The following is a 23401-nucleotide window of genomic DNA, read 5'->3' as shown; positions in this document are numbered from 1 at the left end:
TTTACTGTAGAATTATTTTCACCCTTTATCCCAGGGCATTGCTGCTGGAATTGTCTTCTTTTGCACTCTATTCCTTTTCTAATTTTTTAAAGCTGAATAGGCATATTTTATTTATTTTCACTATTTTTGTTTTAATTTTTCTAATATACTGAAAGCACTTAAAGCTATACATTTTCCTTTGAGCACAGCTTTAGCTGTGTCCTATCCTTTTTGGTATGAAGTATTTTTTTTTATTAGTCTCTAGATAATGATAAATTTTAGCTAGAGCTTGCCTATTATACCAAAGATAATTCAAAAGAATGTTTCTTTTTGCAACAAATCAAAAATTTTTGGTAATAATTTATTGTTGATTTACAATGTTACTGGATTATAATTAGAGAATGGAGCCTATCATATTACTCTTTCTTTTCTCTTTTGGATGAATGATACTTTGGCTGGATAGGATTTTAGGATCATGATCTGTTTCTATTAATAATCCTTCTTTCTTTCTATATGTGTTAATTCAGTATTCTTTAGATTCTAGTACTCCAGATGACGTATAATCTGTTCTTTCTGTCAGAAGGTCTGTAAGATTTGCTTCCTACCTTTGAAATGTAGGAATCTCACCAGAGTAAGTCTTAGGATTTTGTTGTTGCTTTCCCTCTTAATTCATCCTCTCTAGGATTCAGCAGGGACTATAATCTGAAGAACCCAGTATTTTTTCAGTTAGGGAATATTTTCTTCCATTATTTGCTTAGTACTTTCCATGCATTTAGTACTTCCCATGCACTTGTTACTTCATATCCTCTGGCATTTCCATTGTTAACATGGTAAATCCTCTGGATTGGTCTTCTGAGTCTCTTTTCTTGTTCCACATATTTTTACTTTGGGGGGTAGTTCTCTGTGTCTTGAAATGTTTCTTTAACTTGATCTTCCAGAACACAAATTCTATTCTCAGCAGTGAACATTCATTTTTTCAAATTGTCTAGTGAACTTTTAAAATTCAGAAATATCGTTCTTAGTTCCGGAAAGGCTTTTCTGTGCTCCAATTACATCTTTGTTCTAATTACTTTTATTAATGTCCTCTCTCTCTCTCTCTTCTATTAGTTCTACTATAAATGAAGCTGCCAGCTCTACTTGCTCAGTGTAGTCTTTTTCCCTCTAGTTACAGAATCCCCTTAAGTGGGCTGTAATTTTTCATTACCTACTCATTTTGTGTGCTCTCTCAATATCTGTACCGACCAGACTGTTAGGGTGTTCTATCAGTGATGGCAGAACAGGGGGCAGGAGGCATGCCAGTGTCCATTTTTGTGGCCTGTAGCCAGCAACAAAGCAAACTGATAACTTTTGCTGAGGTGCTGATTGAATCCTTTTTCAACATAACACACAGATCAGTCTGGCTCATCAGAGAAACCCCATGTAGGTCCAAGAGTGTGAGTATGATCTGGTGATCTTTTTGCATTCCATACCTGTGGTCAGGAGCAACATAGCCCCTCTTCTAAGAGACAGACATATGCCACATGGGCTTCTTCCGGGAGCCACAAAATGCAAGGCCTTCGCTTTCAGGCTCCTTCTCTGCTGTTGGGCAGCAGGTCTTGCTGAACACCATGGAACCAGAAGTCCCCAATATGCTCTCCCCTTGAAGTGTCCTCTGGACTCTGCCTCTAATCTCACTTTTGACTCCAGAGAAGGGATTGAAAAGGGCAGGGAACAAGGACCATGCTTTTTCTCTGGCAGCCACTTTCTCTGATTCCAAGTTATCTTTTTAAAGTGCAGGCATGATAATCCCAGTACATCCAGAGCCTCCCCATTTCCTGTAGCACAATGTCCAAACCCTAAATCCTTTGAGCCCTCCTCAAGCTGGATGCATTGAACCAGGCCACGTATCCTATATTCTATGTTTTCTGTCATCCTAGACTTCATGTTCTCCAAACCCATGCCATGTATTCTCCCTTCTGTGTTGATGTACCTATTCTCTTCATCTGGAAGTCCTTCCACTTTCCCCATCTTTGACTTTTGGCATCCTTCTCATTCTCTAATTCAGGTACCATCTTTTACAAGAAGCTTCAGTTGGAATCTATTCCTCACTCCCCAGTGCTCCTGTTTCTCCTATTTGTTCCCCAGTGACAGCACTTAACACAGCTTGCCTTTCTTAGATAACCTGTGTACTTTTCTCCCTCTCCCACCCCAAAACCTAAATAACGTGAAGGCAAGTTCCAGGTCTATTACATTCTATCTCTTCCTGTAGTGTCTTCCATGAAATGAGTGCCCAATCTTTGTAGGGTTGAATTGATAATGGAAAACATTTAAACTGGAAATTGGTAGATCAATCCTGACCTTTTCTTACCATAGGTGAGAGATACAGCTATAAAGATCTGCTGAAGTTTAATGGAAGAAATGAAGCCTGAGCAGCAGTTTACAGGCTTCCAACTTCATAAAAGCCCTCTGAATCCCACAAAGGACTTCCAATTATTTTATTCCATCCCATTGAGGCATTACTGTACAAAGAGCAATGGGATGTGGAGTAACAGGGACCATGGTCAGTCATAGCCACTGAATTTCATGCAGAGCCTTATCCTCAAGCATGAAGGTTAGTCACGTAAAAGATGGCTGGCTTTAGCAGCACATCCTAGAAGTTTGTCCTTTTCAGAAGGCATGTTGTACATGAACCATTAAAGAGATGAACTTTGAAGGGGAAATGCCTCTGATACTGCAGGAAGTTTGAAAACATGCATCATGTAAAGAAGTAGAAAGATTAGACAAGCAAGTAAGGGGTAGTCCTATGAAGTGCACAAGAAAAGACTTTTCTTATCAAAGGCATTTTCAAAGGTGACTCATTACAATGAAGCAAGACTTGCCCTACTCGTCCCAGTGGCAAACTCCCACTCAGACAGAAGCTGGACACTCTCCTGAGTAGGAGCCCCTGTGCAGAAGGAGGGTGTGCTATGGAAGGAGAGAAGAACAGGAACTTACCAGACCTCTGTGTGACTTGGGAATGAGCAAAGAAAAGGCTGTTGGATGAGCAACAGTCTAATCTTGACCTAGTCTAACTATTTCTCTGCTTGGGGGCTCCTTGAAGTAGCTAATCTCTGGTGCCATTTTTTTTGCTGTTGCTCTGGAAGCCATGTTGAAGGCATTAAAATACAGAGACCAGTATTATTAACTGTGTATCTGTGTGTGTTTATTGTAAAGATGTGTTAGCATGCTCCAAGCAGCTTTCCTTGGGTGAGAATATACTGCAGCTCTTCCTGGAGAGGAGCCTATTGTCCCCTTTAAGAATTCCATTAAAGTACGCTGTTGCTTTAAATAGACCATTTAAAGTTAAGGGCCAGTGCCTTACCTAGGGCCAGACACATAGCAGCCTCTTGAAAAATGTGCTGAAATTGAATAGTCAGTATTCAGTGAAAAGGCAGAGATTCAGTCTGATATTTTATTCCTTTTGGAACTTCATACCATTTATTTTTACAATTGTATTCCAGTTCTTTTTTTCCTCTTCACAACCCCTTCAAGACTATCTGTGTATTTTTGCATGTGTTTGTATGTGTATGTATATATGTGCTTTTGTGTGAAGCGTGTATGTCTTTATACTTGTGTGTATATGTGTATATCTTTATAGACATCTGTGTATGTGTGAGTATATTTGTGTGTATATCTGTCAATAAGTGTGTTTGTATCTATTAATTGTGTGTACATGTGTAGCCATGTCTGCTTATGTGTGTATACCCATATGTATATATATATGTATATATACTTGTATATGTATGTATAATTCCATATATATGCATTATGTGTGTGGGTATGTGTGTATATGTGTGCATGTATAAATTTTATGTGTATATATTAGACACCCACTACAGCCTAGTGATAAAGTAATTTCTTCATAGAAACTAGTTGAAAAGAGTCTAAATGCCATTTTGCTTGGGTTCATTCTCTGAGTCTTGTAGCATTACCTGAGCAGGATGGGGAAAGGTAATGAAGACAGAGTTACTTTAGTGGAATGGGGTGTGGGAGAACACTTTGGGATGTTGACATTAGCCATCCAATCTAAAGAGAGATATTGATGGTGCAGGAGATGGGGAGGGGAGAGCTGAGGGAGGAAAAATCTGAGAAATGACAGAGGATGGAATACAGAGCTCAGGGAAGGGTTACCATAGAAAAGAGAAGGGGCAAGTCTTTTACTGGGTTAGGAAGCTCTTTCCAAACCAGGTGACCTTGTTTCACTGCTCTCAGGGAAGAAGCAATGATGACAGCAGACTTGAAATACTCCTTGCTATGGACTGGATTGTATTCCCCTAACATTCATATATTGAAGTCCTAACCCCCAATATGATTGTATTTGGAAATAAGACTTTTAGGAGGTAATTAAGACTATGGAGGACATAAGAATGAGAACTTAATCCTATAGCATTGGTGGAAGGAGAAGGAGAAGGAGAAGGAGAGGAAGAGGAAGAGGAAGAAGAAGAAGAAGAAGAAGAAGAAGAAGAAGAAGAAGAAGGAGGAGGAGGGGGGGGAGGAGGGTGATGAGGGGGAAGAGGGGGAGAAGTAGTGGTGGAAGTGACCTCTCCACTTGCATACACTGAGGAAAAGCCATGTGATGATATAGTCAGAAGAAGGTCATCTGCAAGGCAGTCCTCAACAGGAACTGAATCTGCTGGGACTTCCCAGGTTCCAGAATTGTGAGAAATAAATTTCTGGGGTTTAGGCCATCCAGTCTGTAGTATTTTGTTACAGGAGCCCAGGCAGACTAAGACACCCCTCAATAACTCTGCATGTGCAGCCACTAACCTGTGGGAGAGTAGCCTCCAAGGCCCAGAGGGACTCTAACTTTGGGAAAAGCACATCCTTGCTTGATGTGATAGTCGCAGAGGCTGGGACAATGGGAGGCCTTCAGAAGAAGGGGTGTTGGGATTCTGTAGTCTCTTCTCAGTCAAAGGAGCTTCATTACATGCATTTCTTGTGCGTCTCTACCATGACATTCTATTTGGCTAATTCCTACTCAGTTCCCCCAAGAAGGAAGCTGACCCAGCAGGAGGTTCTGTTCTGAGCATCAAAAGGTCATAAAAATTCATGATTTATTATCTCTTCTTCCCATATCTGCTACCCAGTCTTCTTGGTAAGCCTGTACTGGGTTAAGAATTCAGTGTCTGAATTCTTCACTTACTGGTATTGTGACCTAGGGCAGGTTGCTTAACCACTCTGTGCCTTTGTTATCTAATCCATCTACCTTGTAGCCTTGCTGTGGAGGATCAAGAAAGTTAATGTATGCATTAAAAAAAAAATCTTAGCATGTGGTAAAGACTCAATGTTGGCTGTCACTATCTTTTGCCAACCCTCTTCCTCAAATTCAGCACAGTACTTGTGGAAGTTCCTGCAGCAGATGCATGGGCAGCTCAGGCCTAGGCACATACTTCTAAAGGAAAATGCTGTTGATTGTATCAGGAGAAGAAGATGGGCGCAAGCGAAGTTGGGATGGCAGGTTTGGTAGTTGAAGGTGAAGGGGTTCATACCTGTTGGCTTCTGTTTTCTCAATGAAGTGTGAACCAAGGTCATCAGTTGATAAGTGCAGGCAGGAAGGGCTGTGTTGTGTTTGTGAGAGATGGAGAAGGAATGAATTAGATGTCTAAAGGAGGGGGAAAATGAACCTTCTAGAGAAATCTAGTAAGCTTGCTAAGCAATATTGAGTGCCAATTTGAGTCTTGAGATCATGAATTTAAAGTGAAAACAGAGGCTTGATTGTGTGAATTTCTTCCAACATCCAGCAGCCCGGGTGTTGGCAGGGAGAAAGCACGGAGAAAGTAGGGAGTTGCTTTCTGATCGATTGCCCTCATTTGTGTGTGGGGGGGTGTCCACTGTCCACTAAAGTATGCTTTTATAGACAACAATTGTGCCAATTTTTTTTCTGTAACACATTGTGTTAATGATAAAGGGCAATATATTAGAGTCTTCTCACCTTGGTGCAACTTCATTTTTATTCCCTTGTTCCTTTCCCCTGAGACTACATGTTTAAATTACCAGTTTATGGTAATTTAATTTGTGGAATGCTTTGGACAAAGAACTCATTTTGTTAGTTTATGTGGCTTTGGGTCCTATATTTTCTTTTCATTATCCTTTTGGAGCTTAATTTCTGCCAAAGCAACAAAGGCACAGGGCAATAACAAAGGCTCCTATTTATAAAGCCCTTACTAGGTACCAGCCACTGTTCTAAGCACTCTGCATATATGAACTCACTCATTTTTCACAACAGTCCCATTTTACAGATAGGGCATAAATAACTTGCATGGGGTCACACAGTGAGTATGTATCAGAGCTAGTGTTCAATCCAGGCAGCCTTCCTCTGGAGTCCATGCTCTGCACTTCTCTAATGCACCCTTGAAAATAAGTAAATTAAATATTGACTTTACTAAATATTGAAAGATTGACTTTCTGAAAAATTTATAGATCTACCTGCCTCTAACTGTACCATTTCCTTAGCTTCCTATCATGCTGTATTTATCTTCCCACTCCCCACTCATTAAGGATAAAGTTACGAGTATCATCTGTCAAGCTGGCCAATATATGTTTATGAAAGGCCTACCCCATTTTAGTGCAAATGAGATAAAGATGACCAAAGCACCCGTAGACACAAGAGCTGATTGAAAAACAAGCTATGTAAAGAAAAAAAACAGGTCAATGATGTTGAATTTATTTTAACCTCAGTGGGAGCCTTTTTAGCTCCTGAGCAGATGCCAACTGGTCTGGTTGTGTTGGAGAATTGCTCTGGCAACAAGATGCCAAGGACTCTAGTCACTGAGCTCTTGAATTTCCGAGTATAGAATGCTAGGAACTAGAGGTGATGTTCTGAGTTCAGTGTTAGCAACTTTAATTTGTCTCTTTGACCAAATGGGATATGGCTGGAGCTCCAAGCATCAACCAGACAAGGTCACATCCTAGTAGTGTTTCTCATGATGGGTAAGGCGACAGTTGGCTGAATGGAGAGAAGGCAAGTTTGGAACCCCTAATACATAGGACCTAGTCTGGACCCAGTTGTTTACTGGTGGTGCTGCCTCAGGGAGGACATTTAAGCTTTCCAAACTGCAGTTTTCTAATTTACAAAAGGAGGAAGTAATACCTTCCTTGCAGGGATGTTGTAGGGATTAGCAATCAGCTTGTAAACTTCCTAGTATAATATACATTCAATTAACTAAAGCCATCCTTATTTATTATTACACAGAGTTAAACATGGCAGTTAAAACTCTCTAGAAGAATTTTCTTAAATATATCCTTCATTGCCTGAGCAGTCACCTATTCCTCCTAGTTCTATGTCACCTTGGGGATATTCAGAGAGGGTGAAAAGGCCATAAAAATGCAACTTATTATACTCATTTGTTATTTTAGAAAGTTTTCACTAGATGGCACTTAAGAAATTACATGATCATTTTAACTTGTGTTGGGCTTTCTATTACTGTATATATATAATTATGGTATTTATTATTGTTATTATTATTACTTAACACTGTGGTGAAGAGAAAGGTGAAAGAATTATTTATTGATTGTTTCTATTGACCAGGCACTGTGCCAAGTTGTTCTGCATACATTTAAATATCACAACAACTTGGGAAATTTAGTGGCAGCATTATTTACATTAAAGATAAAAAACAAGGCTCAGAGACGTTGAGTCACTTTTTGCAAAGTCACACAGCTAGCGAGTGTCAGAGCCAGTTTGGCCCCAGCCTCTCTGCTCTGACCTCCATCCTGTATGACTTCCTGAAATGGATACTTATGGTCATAGCTGTTTGATGGTAGCAGTTAAGTGACTTGTTCAAGGCCATACAGCTATTGAAGAGGAGACACAAGACTGAGTCCCAGTTTTTCTCATCTTTAGTCCAGTTTTCCTCTTTTTCCTTGACTGTCTCGGGGTAGATAATATAGAATGTTTGAGAACATGGACTATTAGGTTTCTTACTGTCAAAAATATGGAAAGAGAAACTAAAATGGTGTTGGACTAGAACTGAAGGTATTGGTGTGAACTCTCTATGCACAAATGAACATATATAGAAATGAACATTGTGTGTCTCTTTTTTCACACACATATAAGTTCCTAATCCTTTCCACCTATAGAGCCAGCCTTGAAGCAGCAATGAGCACACCAAACACCAGATCTTGGTTTCTAAATACCATTGTTCACTAAAAGGATTGAAGAGTCCTTGGAGGAGTGGAGGTTGGAGTAGGGAGGGTGCAAGATAAGCCTGATACATCTCATTGTGCCAAATCACAAGGAAGTGCTCTAAAAATGATGGAAAAATATCAAAAAGCCAGAGCAGACAGGTTGAAGGGATTCCCAACAGGCAAACTGGAAACAATCTGAGCACAGAAATAAATAATAGTAGTAACACATCATAATCCACTGAATAAAATAGAAAAGCACAAGTCATTCACTGATATAAATAAATGACTTCAAAGTTTGTAAGGTCTGGAATATTTACGTAGCTTCAAAGTGCCTTCCCACAGAACACTTATTAATTATGGAGGGCAAAAAGAGTAACTTCACAGTGGAGAAACCTAGTTGACATCATTTCTATTAAGTGATCAAAGTGAGTATCACCAACAATGTGACAAGCCTAAATCACGTGCCCCTTGAGAGCATGTAATGAGAAGAACTCAGGATCACTTCTGAGATATTCATGCTAAACATGCAACACCTGAATCTAATCATGAGGGACTATCGGATACCCCCAAATGAAAGATCCCTACAAAATATTTGGTTTGAAATCTTCAAAAGTATCAAGGTCATTAAAGCTAAAAGATTGAGGAACTACTCCCAATTAAAAGGGACCAGTGGGACGTGACAAGTAAACACAACACATGAGTTTGAACTGCAGCCTTCTGCTTCAAAGGGCATTACTAGTAGGATTGGTAAAACTTGAGTGGGGTGTGAGAAATAGATGGAAGAAATGTTTTGAATGTTAAATTCCTGATCTTGGTGTTTGTATTGTGGTTATGTAGGAGAATATTTGGTTTGTTGGAACTATATGCTAATGTATTTCAAGGTGATGATGTATCCGGTGAACAATTTACTCTCAAATGGTTCGGTAAAAAAAAGGTATATGTATTGTACTTGCAACTGGTTTTAAGTTTGACATTTTTTAAAAAAAGTTATCTTCTGAAACAATAAAAACCTCAAAACAAAAACAATAATAAAAAAGGAACACGGGTGCTGCATGCAGGGTTTATAGTAAAGTGGTTAAAAACACAGCCTCCAGATTTGAATAAGCTTTGCCACTTACTAGCTATGTGAACTTCAGTTATTTGTGACTTACTTTCTTGGTGTGTAAAATGGGGATAATAAAAGCACCAATATTGGATCCTTGTGGATTTAAATGCATTGGGAACTGAAAAGTACTTAATATCAGGGCTTAATACTGTTTGTTGTTTTTATTACATATTGGCAACAACATGATTCTCTGGGATCCATTTTCCCCTCAGGGCACATGCCAGGGAGAAAGATCTGATGTGTCCCTTCTGACTTCTTCAGCTACAAATATAATTCAGCTAGAAAACATTTGCTGTATGGTCAACTGTATTATTCAGGCAGATGGCTAGAGGTTTTATAGACTGAGGAAATTTAAAATAACACCAATATGTTTATAATCTTTGGATATATACCTAGTTTTGATGTGGGGCCTAATGGGGATTAGGGTTTGTTTGTTTGTTTGTTTGTTTGTTTTTTGACTATACATAATCATTGTATCAGGCCCAAATATTGTGTTGGGAATAATATAGGCATTAGTATGAAGACAAAGTGATTATCACATTGACAAGATGTCTCTTAAGCAATTTAAACATATACATGCATTGCTATTACAAAGGATTAAAGTATATCCACTACTAAAAATGGCTAATTCAATTAAAAATGCAAATTTAAAAACTGAAATGAAAACAATGTTCTGGTTGGAAAGGAAATATAGATAGCGTTTTAATGTTGATTCTTTGAACTTAATTCTTTTCTGCCTTTTGGATATTTAATTTCAAGCCATAATAGTGCAATACAAAGAGTTGAATTTGGGGATGGGGAGTAAGGCTAGTATTTTGCAAGTCTCTTTCAGTGTATATTTTTTGGTTCATCTCCACTAATGAAATTCAGTTTAAGAGCCCTGAGTTCTTTTCCTGTCAACTTTGGTTGACACGAGAGCAGATGGCCTCTGACAAAGCCTCTTCGATTTCTCATTTAGTAGTCTTTCAAAATGTTACTTTAAAATGCTTTAGAGGTTCACAATGACCATTGCTAATATGACAAGATGGGCTCTACTCCACCTCACAGAAAAGAGTGAAAAACTCCAACGGGTCTGAACTCTAACTTTGACCCTGGGATGCCCACTTGAATATGCCCCTGGTCCTAACTAAATAGCCACATTGGATTTTTTTCCCCCCGAAAAAGGCAGAGCATTTTTGATGCACCGTCAAGATTCCATTTATATCAGTGACATAATGGTGTCAGCTCTTTGAAGGAAGAAAGAACAGGCAGCAATGGGTATTGTATTGTTAAGTGCCCAAGAATCAATTACATCCTTGCTGAGACAAGAGGCAATTTTCCCATTTAAACTTCACAGATGTACGGACTGGCAAATTATTGTTGGGTTGTTGCTTCTTTTATTATAATTAACAATTAAAAAACACACGTTATAATGTAATTAGCTGTTTACTGACTATTACTGGCTCAGGTCGTAGTGGAGACTTTACTTTCAAGGATATGAACTACTAAAAAAGTATTTTAATCAACCCTTTTATATTCACTCACTAGTGTGGAACCACTTTGGCCCCTCCCAATTAAGCCACTGGAAATTTCCAAGCTGATCTGGGTTTATAAGAAGCATCTTGTGGAAACCTATCAGTTTCCTTTCTTAAAATAACCTGCTCAGAGTTCATTGATTCTCCATTTCTGGGAAATGTGGCAGCAATATTCTTGCATACCCCCCATTCCAACCACCCTTGTTGCTCTTATTCATCCCTAAATAAATTATTTTATCTCAGTGTAGGCTCATATTCTTAATATTTTGCAAACACACACACACATGTAGTATGCATAAGAAACTGTTTTCACTCAAGGTCAGCTAGACTTTTTGTGATCACCCTTATGTGGACAACCTATTCGCAGGAAGCTAATAATCTGGATAATAAGCAATGCCTTGTTGGAAAAAGGCACTAGAAATGGAAATTATTAAGTTTTAACAATAGATGACTGTTCATAGTTATAAGAGCTAACATTTGTAAGGTACTTATTAGGTACTAGGCACTTTTTTAAGTACTGCCTATACTATCCACATAGAAACTCATTTAACTCAGCCAAGAGACTGTACTCAGTCTCTTAGGCCATGGCTACAGAACTTGAAAGTGATGGTGCTGGAATTCAAATCCAGGCAGGTGACCCCAGAGCCTGTGCTTTTATCACTATAGTCTACTTGTATCTACAAAACATGATGACTTTTAAGCAAGGTCAAGTCAATTTTTGATTTAAAGAAAAATCCATAGAAATGAAGTAAAAGAGGCTTGAAAAGCAATTTCTTCATATCCTGATTGACAATCAATGCTGATGAGATTCCTAGTGAATGTTTCATTTGCTAACTCTGTGCCAGGCTAAGGCATGAAATGGGTTAAATGCCCAGAAAATATCCATGGAAATAATGGCAAAACTTATGCCTGTGTAATGCATTCATGCATATAACAGATTATTGAAGTTGCCTATATACCTCCTTATGTGGCCTCAGACACTAAATCTAAGAAAAGAAACTGCCATATTTTGCCACATAATTAAAGCTATTATTATTATTTAGATATTTAGGCTACTTTTTAAGTATTTAAAATTATACTTAGAGGGCTCCTGGCTGGCTCAGTTGGAAGAGAATATGACTCTTGATCTTGGGGTCATGGGTTGGCTGTAGAGATTATTAAATAAAAAATAAGGGGCGCCTGGGTGGCTCAGTCGGTTGAGCATCCGACTTTAGTTCAGGTCATGATGTCACAGTTCGTGGGTTCGAGCCCCTCATCGGGCTCTGTGCTGACAGCTTGGAGCCTGAGCCTGCCTCAGATTCTGCGTCGCCCTCTCTCTCTGCCCCTCCCCTGCTCACACTCTGTCTCTCTCTCCTTCAAAAATAAGTAAACGTTAAAAAAAATGTAAAAAAATAAAGAAAAAATAAACTTAAAAAAATAAAGTAAACCCCTTTAAAATAAAACAAGCTATTCTTGGATCTTCTTCCTCTTGCATCAGGGCATCTTGTGTAGAGGAGTAAATGGCCTTTAACAATTATCAAGTAAGGTACTTCTTACTTGTACCCTAACCTGTTAGAAAATAGGGCTAGAGGCAACTTAGGATAGGAGGTCAAGTAGCTGAACAGGGACAGGTGCTATGTGATGAAAAGGGAATGGGGTGGTGTGAGGGGTGGGTAGAAACGCTGGTTTCAGAAAATTTAGGGCTTAGACGTAGTTATTACAACTGAGCCCAGCACAAGGCAACAGTGGAACAGTGAAATGTGTTTTGGCTTCTGAGATTTCATCTTTTATCCTTGTCCCCTGCCCGGCTGCTGGCACTTAATGCTGATATTTCTCTCAGGCATGTCTCCTGCGGCTCCTTCCCCCCAGGGTCTCTTAGCTGGCTGTCAGCTCATCTCTTAGAAGCCACAGCTTGATATAGGCTTGAGAAACTACCTCTCCCGGGAGAGCTGGGGTAGAATAAATGAGAGGACTTGGAAAACTTGAAAAGGTGTTACAAGTATTTATTGTTATTATTAATGGGACATTTGAAACAGTAATACCTTTAAACTATGAAACTGAATCAAATGATAACTTAGGCAGTTATGTAGATTGTGAAGATGTTTGGATGATGTTTGAGGTGAGGGGCCCAACTTGGGACTCATAATATGACTGTGTGTAAAGACTTTGCCTTGTATGAGGGAGAGAGGAAGGGAGAAAGCAGGTGAAGGTAGAAGGCAAAGCCCCACTGAGTCTATTTTCCAGGAGGGGAGGGGAGGGGAGGGGAGGGGAGGGGAGGGGAGGGGAAGGGAGAGGAGGGGAGGGGAGGGGAGGGGAGGGGAGGGGAGGGAAGGGGAGGGGAGGGGAGAGGAGAGGTCTCCCCTTGCTACCATTCTAAACACAGTGAGAGCACTTCACCTTTACAAACATTTCTTGACTGCCTGCCATGTGCCATCACTGTGCTAGATGCCAGATGAAGCACCATGGTGACTCAGACATGTCCCTACCCTCAACTAGCTGATGGCCCAGTGAATGACACCAACAGGCAGATCCTCTCCATGACTGTCCAAACCCAGACACCCACTTTTAGAAAGTCAGGCAAAGGTCTGGGAGGAAGGATGAGACACCTGGAAAGAGATCGCCTCCACAGGGGGAGAAGCAGAGTGCGTGGCGTCCTGGTCATCACAGAGTGTGTAGGACAAAGCCTCTGTATCAGTTACACCCATGATGGCAGCTAAGTGCCAGCCAAGGCCAGAGTCACAGAGTATCCTATGTTCATGCCAGAATGTATAGACCTTAGAGGTAATCTCTTCCAAATCTGTTATTTTACAGATAAGGAAATTAAAGCCCAAAGATGTGCTGATTCATGAGGCAGTGAGAGGCAGAGCTGGGCACAGAAACCAAGTACTCTCATGCCACACTTAGGCCTGCGCCACAGGGCCTTGGCAGCTATTAAAATGAGGACACACCTAGGGGAGGGGGCATTTTCAGTCTTATGAGTCATTTGCACTTCAGGGTTAATGACTTCATCAGAGCCTTTTGGAGAATGGATTTGGGAAGAGGGTGATGCGAGATGGGACTAGGCACCTCAGGTGAAGGAGAGCAGATTGAGGCCACCGAATCAAGCTTCGCTGACTCACAATGTGGCTCAATCACACAGCCATGGGTCTCCCCACACATGTGCCTTAATATTTTATCATTTAGGCTGACAAGGCAGAAACCTCTTGTAACAGAAGTGAGCCCTGCAGTCTCAGGGAAGTGCTGAGTGTCATGTACACTCCTGCATCCTTTTTCTCCACAGAGGCAGATTCCAAAGATGGTGCAGGGGCCGACCCCACTGTTGAATCCGTGATACTCACAGACATGCACAAAAGGCAGGATACGGACGCCCCAGCTGGCCCACCCAGGGCCCGTGTGGAGGAAGCATGGCAACCGTAGCCAAGCTCCAAGAGGTGGGGAGGCTGTGCAACTGCATGTGGCCTTCTGGGGAAGCATCCTGTTTACTTGCATCAGCTGCATTAAGAACTCACGGCAGTCAGTCGCTGTCAGTCACTGACATACCTGGTTCACCAGCCCTTCTGTCCAGCCATCTTTCAGGTCGGGATGATCACATGACCCAGCTGGGCCAAAGATAAGGAAGCACAATTCTGTTGGGTAGGGTTTTTAGGAGATTTGCTTTCCTGATTAAAAAAAGGGTGACAGACTTGTGGGTTATGCATGCTCTCTTCCTTCTTCTTCTTCCTGGAACACGGATCTGTGTCAGTCTCTTATGACCATGACAAACTAACACAACAAGGATGATGGAAAGAGCCTGTTATCACTGTCATCATTGATTTTCTGTACTCGTTCTGGACTGCTTCCTCCACATATCTTAATGCGTGAGACAAATAAGGCTGTATTTGTTTAAGTTGTATAGTTGAATATTTTCCTGGTTTCATAACAAGCAATGATCCTGAGACTTAAGACCTTTCACAGTCTGATACCACAAAACCTCCCCTGTCTCACCTCCCGCCACCTTTCTCCCTTCTCCAAACCACTTTTCTCCAATTCAAAAGTTGTAGCCCTGAGAAGTCTCCCCTGGGAGAACTGCTTGCACACTCTCCCCTGTGTTCTTGCCTTGTACACACCACTAATGACAGCATGTAAAACCATGTATTATTCATTGATTTGCTAAGATTCTTTCCATTGTCTCTGAATTTGATTCCCAGCCTCCATCTTTGCCTCCTACAGTGTATTCTCAAACAGCAGATGGAGAGGCTCCTTTAAAACACCAGACTCCAACCCTCCTCTTTGCAAAACTGTCCACTGCCTCCTCATTTTTTTCAAAGTAAAAGGTGAAATCCTTATAATGGCCTCTAAGGGCCCGTACGATCTTTTTGTCCCCATTAATTCTCCAACCTCCGCTCCTGCCAGTCTCCTACTCTCTAGCTCTTTGGCCACACTGGCCCACTTTATCTTCCTCCAGTGCTCAGAATCTGGATCCTGCTTCAGATTCTGTGTCTCCCTCTCTCTGCCCCTGCCCCACTCACACACATTCCCCCCACCCTCTCAAAAATAAACAGTAAAAAAAAAAAAAAATTAAATACAGCCCTTGGGCCAGCATTCCTTTTCATGAAAATCTCACCAGACTCAATCATAAGATTTAAACTTGATAAGTTTGCTCTCGATTTTATGTAAAAATGGACGATTGATGTAGTAGCTGCAGAGATTTCTTCCCTTTGCTCAAATATGTTAGGGCAATAAGGGCTCCTCTTGATTTTACCTTTTTTGTCTTTTTGTTTAAAGGGATGGTCACTTGGGCTTTTTGAGGAGTCTTCTACAAGCAGCATGGAGATTTATTTACCTTATTCAAAAAAATTGTGGTGAATAATTTTTATTGTGTGTTTCAAGTCTCCTTATTCCTTTGATAGAAAAGTACTTTATAACTGATAGGCATTTTAGCAGATCAAGGAGATTCATTACCCTGGCGGTTTTTCATTTTCAGATAGAAATGAGTAAAAAATTATCCAATTTCTCTCTTTTATAATAACGTCCAATACATTTAGTGTCCAATTTCACACTGTCCCTTGATTTATAGCGTTTGCCAGATTAATCAAGATCTGCTGATATTATAAAATTTTGGGTGTCTCTTAACTCTACAAACCTCAGGAGGCAGGCACAGAGAACAATACAAAGATAAATCTGTTTGACTCTCAAACACATTCTAGAAAGTAAAAGAATCTGTATTCTATTTACTCATGTGTTTCTATCTTGTCCTACCCTGTCCCAAATCTGGAGGAAATGAACAGATTCTTGGCAGCAGAAAGGATCTCTTGGAAACCTTTGTTAAAATCAACTGGAAAGTAAAGAAAGTTGGAGGTACATATCAAACCTTTAGAGTTTCGATAGTCTACATGTTCTGTATCTTTGCACGTCAACTTTTCATCTAAGATGCCTTTCTACCTGCTATCTCACTAAAGCGTGATGTGCTGCAGATGACCTTTGGGTTAGACTTTCCCAGGTCTGCCACTAACTGGCTGTGTGACTTTGAACAAGTCACTTAATCTCTCTTGGCTTCATTTTCTTATCTTTAAAATGGGCACAAAAACAAGATAAGAAGTCAAGTATACGACACATAAAAGCATGATACTATAATCCCCATCTTCCTCCCTACATACATCATTTCCCCTAATTTAAGCAATGACTCAAACTCACTTCAAGTCCTAGCACCTTTTTCAAGGTAGCCTTCATTGTGAACTGTGGTATATGATGCCATATATATGTGGATGCAGTTCTATCTCCATAAATACATTGAGAGGCATTTGAAGACAGGGATTAGGTATTGAACTGTGTTCTCCTTGTTTCCTACACAGTGTACCTGCTTCATAGATGTTAGTGACTGATCACAAGAAAGAAACAAAGAAAGAAAGAAAGAAAGAAAGAAAGAGGAAAGGAAAAAGAGAAAGGGTTATCTTTTTTTGCTTATGTAGAAATCTCATGTTTAGTTTTCTGTGTGCTGACATCTCCTGCAGCTCCTCAGAGCTGAAGACATCTTCATGAAAGAAAATCCTGTAATTTTCCTTTCCAGCCTCTGCATTGTGCTGTAATTTTCCTTTCCAGTGTTCTATTGCAACTACTAACCACCTTAACCTCTTTTTGTAGGCCCTGTCCAGTTTGAGGGCACAGGTCAAAAGAAAAGTCCTCTCTAGTGCTTACTTCTCCAGAAACTGCTGATTTTCCCTCTGAAATGCTTCCTGTGCCTGCCCGGTCTCCGCATCCCTATGGCTCTTGCCCTAGGTCAGGTGCTCTTCTTCTCTCACCTGGATTCAGTTCCATCAATTTCCATCTTCCCCTGTTCGATCCATAACCTCTGCTGTGGGGCCAATTTGACTCAGGTAGAGCTCCTACCATCTCAGTGGCCCTACCCACAGAATCAAATCCCTCAGCCCCATCCCCAGCATCCTCCATGACCTCTCCACACTTAGCTCTTCCATTTCTTCATGTCCTCTGGGCTTCATTCTAACCACGCTCATGTGGTCCATCCCATGAGCCCCTTCTGATCTCTCTGTTACTACTTGTTAATCTTTCCCTGGCCACCCAATGCTGCCCTTGTCTATAGCTCTGGATCCCTGTTTTTTGTTTTGTTTTGTTTTGTTTTGTTTTAGGCATGGTACCTGTGCCTGTCTGTCATCAAGCTTTCCCATCCCTCAGCTAGAGTAAACCCCTTCTCCTGGAATCCCTTGGACCCTATGAAGACCCCTATAAAACATTTATTCCTCTCAATCCTGTCTTATATTTAATAATATATTTTGTATTACAAAAATTTCTATTTTTGGATGTCTTTTCTCTATTTGATTTTCTTGTAAGCATTTTGAAGAGAGAATGCATGTCTGATATGTCTTTGCTTTTTAAAGAAGTTTTTTTGTTTTCCCATTATAAATACAATGCACCTTACTTCTCTGAGTTGGAGGAAAGGCATTTGTAGATAGATAGTGAGAGAGCTTGAGTCCAATAGCCTTGTGTTTTCTTGGTGAAGAAGACAGCAAAGTCAAGGTTTTAATGTGAGAATTTCAAGAAAACTTCTTAAAAAAACTAATACTATTTTTTAAAAAATATTTATTTATTTTTGAGAGAGAGAGAGAAAGAGACAGAGAGCACTAGCGGGGGCGGGGGGGGGGCAGAGAGAGAGGGAGAAAGAATCCCAAGCAGGCTCTGGCACTGTCATTGCAGAGTGGGACCCAGGGCTCCAACCCATGAACCGTGAGATCATGACTTGAGCCAAAAATCAAGAACCAGATGCTTAACTGACTGAGCTGCCCAGGTGCTCTTATTTCTCTAATACTATTAACAATGCTTAGCTTATTTATTTCCACTTCCAAATACAATTTTATAGAAAACTCTATTGTCTAAAAACATTTGCCGACTACAAAATATTTGGAAAATTCAGAAGTTGGAGCAAGGGAGGAGGTCTTCACCTTGAGTCTAACACATTGCCTAGTACATTAGACTTTCTCTAAATTAATTATCTTGAAGGAACAAAGTGGATGAAATAAAGCTTTTCATAAGATATGAGACTTTGGAATGAAGACCAGGGCCATGTAAATCTGGGACAGGTGTCCAGAGCAGCTTGTAAAGTGGCAGGATTTGAGGGGGGAAAGGAAGCCCCATTTAGGTCTTTCCCGAAGGTTCCCCGCTTGAATGTCACTCAGTCCAAAATGGCACATGAGAATACTTCTCTCTGTTCCTCTCAAACCACTAATAGACCTGGAGGGCAAACACAATTATACACAAAATAGGACTACTTGGCACTTTTTACACCCTTTCCTCTTTGGGGGGACCTACTTGGGCCAGAGGTAGGACTAGGAGAACTCGTGTAGAAAGGGAAGTGATATATTATGAGCAATTATATGCCAATAAAATGGGCAATCTGGAAAAAATGGACAAATTCCTAGAAACATACACACTACCAAAACTGAAACAGGAAGAAATAGAAAATTTGAACAGACCCAGAACCAGTAAGGAAATCAAATTAGTCATAAAAAATCTCCCAAAAAACAAGATTCCAGGGCCAGATGGCTTTCCAGGGGAATTCTACCAAACATTTAAGGAAGAGTTAACAGCTATTCTCTTGAAGCTGTTCCAAAAAATAGAAATGGAAGGAAACTTTCAAACTCTGTCTATGAAGCCAGCATTACCTTGATTCCAAAACCAGACAGAGACCCCACTAAAAAGGAGAACTATAGACCATTTTCCCTGATTAACATGGATGCAAAAATCCTCAAGATATTAGCCAACTGGCTCCAACAATACATTAAAAAAATTATTCACCACGACCAAGTGGGATTTATACCTGGGATGCAGGGCTGGTTCAATATCCACACAACAATTAACATGATTCATCACATCAAAAAAGAAAGGACAAGAACCATATGATCCTCTCAATAGATGCAGAGAAAGCATTTGACAAAATACAGCATCCTTTTTGGATAAAAAGGGAAGTGATAGACATTGGCAACAAACCTTTAAGATGATTGCACACCTTTTCTTTCTTTTTTCTTTTTTTTAATGTTTATTTAATTTCGAGAGGGACACAGAGCATAAGTGGGAGAGAGGCAGAAAGACAGGGAGACACAGAACCCGAAGCAGGCCCCAGGCTCTGAGCTGTCAGCACAGAGCCCGATGTGGGGCTCAAACCCATGAACGGTTGAGATCATGACCTGAGCTGAAGTCTGATGCTTAACTGAATGAGCAACCCAGGTCCCCTGCACCAGCTTTTATCTCTAACTAACCAGTATCCAAGTCCCAACCCACGTGTACTTCCCCTGCTCCTCAAGACAGCACCTTCGTGTTTACCTACAGTCTCTCTCTCTGCCCTTCTCTTGTGCTAAATTCCTGTCAGTCAGCCCTCACAGTACCTCTCCAAGTACCAGGACTGTGGGGGCTACCCCTGGCATGGGGAGAGGTGGGTTCCATCCTGCCTGAGGCTGTGGCTCGGTGTCTGTGGGGAGAGCCCCACTGTGAGTCTCAGCGCCCGGCTGCATTCCCGGTGTGCCCCTCCCTCACTCCAGCTGGCTAATGAGCCAGAGCCTGGTCTGTGAAAATTTATTATGAGAGCATTTAGTATTAGCATGAGGCCCTGTTGCCCATCACTGCTCAAAAAACATTTTGAGGCCTTCAGGTGGAAAGTGCTATAAATGCAAAACAGCTTCAGCTAGGTCTTGTTCAGTCCATCAGCAAATGATAGGTGAGTAACTGTCCTGTTCCAATGAGTCCCTTCCACTTTGTGGATGATGATTTGTGAAAATCACAGCGGAAGCAAGGTCCTCCCCTCTCCCTTGCTTTCTTCATGGTGCAGATGGAAGAGGAAACAGTAAAAGTACAGCTGCCCTGGTTCTTGGTCTAATGCAGCAAAATAAGACATTTCCTCTTCATGGACTGTAATTTGTGGCTAATTAGGTATAAATGCATTCTGGCTTACCATCTCTGATCCAGAGGTCAGCTGGTGTGTTTCCTAATGGATCAACAAGAGAGAAGGCAAATGCTCATCACAGGGAAATGAGCATCCTCAGCTGAGATGTGCTGACCATATCTGTGTGAGCATTGGTTCTCTGTCTGGAGGGAGTCTGCCTGGGGGCCATCTTCCTTCTAGTTAACGCATCTTTAATGAGAACACTTAAACATTATTCCCTTCTAAAGGCTTTCCCCCACTCCCTGGATTATACATAGCCAGGCTGGAGCTAGATCTCCCTGTGATGTTTCATGGTACTATGTGCCATTCATGCATAGCTCTTGCCAGAATATTATCATCTCACAATTGATTCAACCTGTTTCTCCCACTAGACTCATAAGGTCCATGATGGCAGGATTAAGTCTGCCTCAGTTCCCCACTACTGCTCCAGCCACAGTGTCTTCCACTTAGCAGCTGCTCACTATGTTTTGAATGAAAGAATCATAGACCATTAGCACTGGAAGCGACACTGAAGCCACCAGACATGACACAATTTGCCCAAAGACACACTGCTCCTTGCAGCAAATCATATTTTCCTGATTCTTAGTCCCACATTCCTTTCTACAGTCACTTGTGAGTCCCCTCCCCTCAGAATGAAACAGTCACTCCAGAACCACTCTGGTCGGTGGCCTCAGCTCAGATTCCAGAATGGTGATCAGTGGATACAGGGTGGTTGGAGGGAAGGGACACCCGGTGACAGCCCTATCATATCCAGCTCCCTCAGACTGTTAATGTATCCTGCTTCCTTTGAGGCACTGGGACATTGTATTGAGTTCAAGATCTAAGACTTAACCCAGAAAACAGCTGATCTCTACTAGAAGAACATTTGAGGCCTGAGGCAGCTCAGCAGGCAGAAAAGTAGGTCAAGTTAAATTGTATAAGCAGGGGAAATCCCTGGTTAAATGATGGGAGGCATGTTGTGATCCCACTGACAGGGTCTTGGGGAAAGAAAGATTTCCCACCCCCATCCCCCCAACTGGAGGTAGAAACAATTAAAGGACTTTACTTACCAGAAACATCTATTCTGTTCAGGGAAGAAAAATAGCTCTTAAGAGTATTCATGAAATAATTGCAATCAAGAGCAAAGCTATAAACATAACAGCATGAATGGTACAGAAAGATATAAAGAGCCAGGTGCACCAGAAAACACACTGTCTTTAAGTTAAATGGCTGAGTTCTCTCTTATGGTCACTATGAAATTATAGAGGGGAGTTGTTAGCTTGGCATTTCCTTTTTCAATAGTAAATCAATGGATCCTTCATTTTCACTAAATTGTTTTCCTGCCCTCCAGGGAAAATATGACACAAGCATAATGCAGATGCGGAAAGGAAAGGCCAGGCTGGGACAAAACATTTAATTAAATCCCCTTTTATAAAACAACCTTCCTTCAGCTTGACAAATGGATGAAGCAAAATGTGCTTATACAGGCAAAACAATTAACCAGGTTCATAACAGTTTATAACTAGCATGGATCAATCGCAGGTGGCAATTCATTCCATTACACGTCACATGTGTGCTGGGGAAGGGGGAGGGGCAGAGAGGCCCAGTCTCCTCAGAGTGGTAGCTTCTGAGCAACTCGCTCCCTCATGGAGCAGAGATTTGTGGGGGGTTGGCAGTGCCCAGGGTTCTGTGTTTAAGGAGCAGGGTAGAAATGGGTTCTATGGAATATGCCCCCAGTGTACGTGCATGTGTGAGTGCAGGGAGTTGTACAAAAAAAGGACAGTCCAGTGGCCCAAGCTGCTGAACTCAGGCCTCTTGGTCTGCCCAGGGCTGTCGCTACAATAAGAGGCTGCTTCCTATGTCCTTACTAAAGTGCATTCATTTGTTAAGTCATTTGTGCAATTGCTCGATTTGTATAGCATGAAACTTGTGTGATTGCCCACTCTGTGCTACTCACAGCTGCAGGTGATGGGGATATAAAGATAAATAAGCAGTGTCTGTACCTTGGGGAATCACACAGCCTAACAGCAGTAATAACACATAACACTCATAGAAACTGATCACATGATAGGCACCATTCTAAGCCTTTTCTATTAGTTAATTCCCCACAATAACCCCAAGTTGTAAGTGCTCTTGTTCCCATTCTGCAGATGATGAAACAGAGATGCAGAAAAGGCAAAATAACTTGCCTCAAGTCACACAGCTAAAGAGATCCAGATTAGTACTCCAGTAGGTGGGCCTCTGAACCCACCTTCCTGTACACTACCTCCAGCTGCTTCCTGCTAAGACTGCTATACCTTCAGAGTTCAGTGGGGGCACAGGGACCAAGGGGTCATTTGTCTGTGGGATCAGGAAATGTTCATAGAAGAGAAGTAGCTATGATGCAGCACCAGGTGGAAGATGAGTAAGAAGGAGAATTGTGGCAAGAAAGGCAGCCTGAGCCATGGGGGTTTCAGAGGCAAAGGCTGGAGGGACCTCACAGTAGGTTACCTGTCACACCATGGCTTGTGGAGTCATGTAGCTTTCACTCTGTCCCCTAGTCAAGGGCCAAATTTTGGGATCATGCCATTCTTTTCTGTGTCCCCCATTCCCTTCCCCAGAGCTCCCGATAAATATGAGGTGAATGGAAAAGAAAGTGTGGGGCAGAGAACACAGAGACTTGGGCTCTGAGAGGAGGCTGAGTGGTCTATTATGGCCCTGGTAGGTGGAGGGGCGGCAGTTCAGGGGGATGTGGCCGCAAGCACAGCACAAAGCTGAAGCTGGTTATGCTGGGGGCAGAGGTGGCTTTTCTAAAGTTCTGGCACCTAAGTCTGGGTTTTAGGGATGCCTGTGTGGCTCAGGCAGTTAAGCATCTGACTCTTGGTTTTGGCTCAGGTCATGATTTCATAGCTGTGAGTTTGAGCTCCACATCAGGCTCTGACAGTGTGAAGCCTGCTTAGTATTCTCTCTCTCTCTCTCTTCCTCTCTCTCTCTCTTTCTCTCTTTCTCAATAAACAAACAAACAAACAAACAAACAAACTGAAAAAAAAGTTAAGCCCACATTGGCTCTAGTTAAGGAGTTCAGAGGCTACCCTGGTGCTACATTCAGTGTGCTTTGACATTGTGGGCTTTCCAGGGCAGCAGAATTAGCCAGTGCAAGTTGCATTGTCTTCATGCTCACTTAAGCCACATTCATACTGTGTTTACAGCAGGAAAGGGACAGTTAAGATGGAGTGAATGGTGCAGGAAACAAGGGAAACACATGCTGATGACAGCTGAGAATGTATTTGACTT

General features: G+C 41.5%; 1 protein-coding gene across 4 annotated transcripts in view; it reads right to left on the bottom strand.

Moving 5' to 3' along the window:
• Positions 1-23401, bottom strand: part of SLC9A9 (solute carrier family 9 member A9) — a 703780-nt gene that overhangs the window by 146416 nt on the left and 533963 nt on the right. The gene's annotated exons all lie outside the window — the stretch shown is intronic.

The sequence above is a fragment of the Prionailurus bengalensis genome, chromosome C2, assembly GCF_016509475.1.
Source record: "Prionailurus bengalensis isolate Pbe53 chromosome C2, Fcat_Pben_1.1_paternal_pri, whole genome shotgun sequence".
Lineage (NCBI taxonomy): Eukaryota > Metazoa > Chordata > Mammalia > Carnivora > Felidae > Prionailurus > Prionailurus bengalensis.
This window is presented reverse-complemented; position numbering and strand designations above follow the sequence as displayed.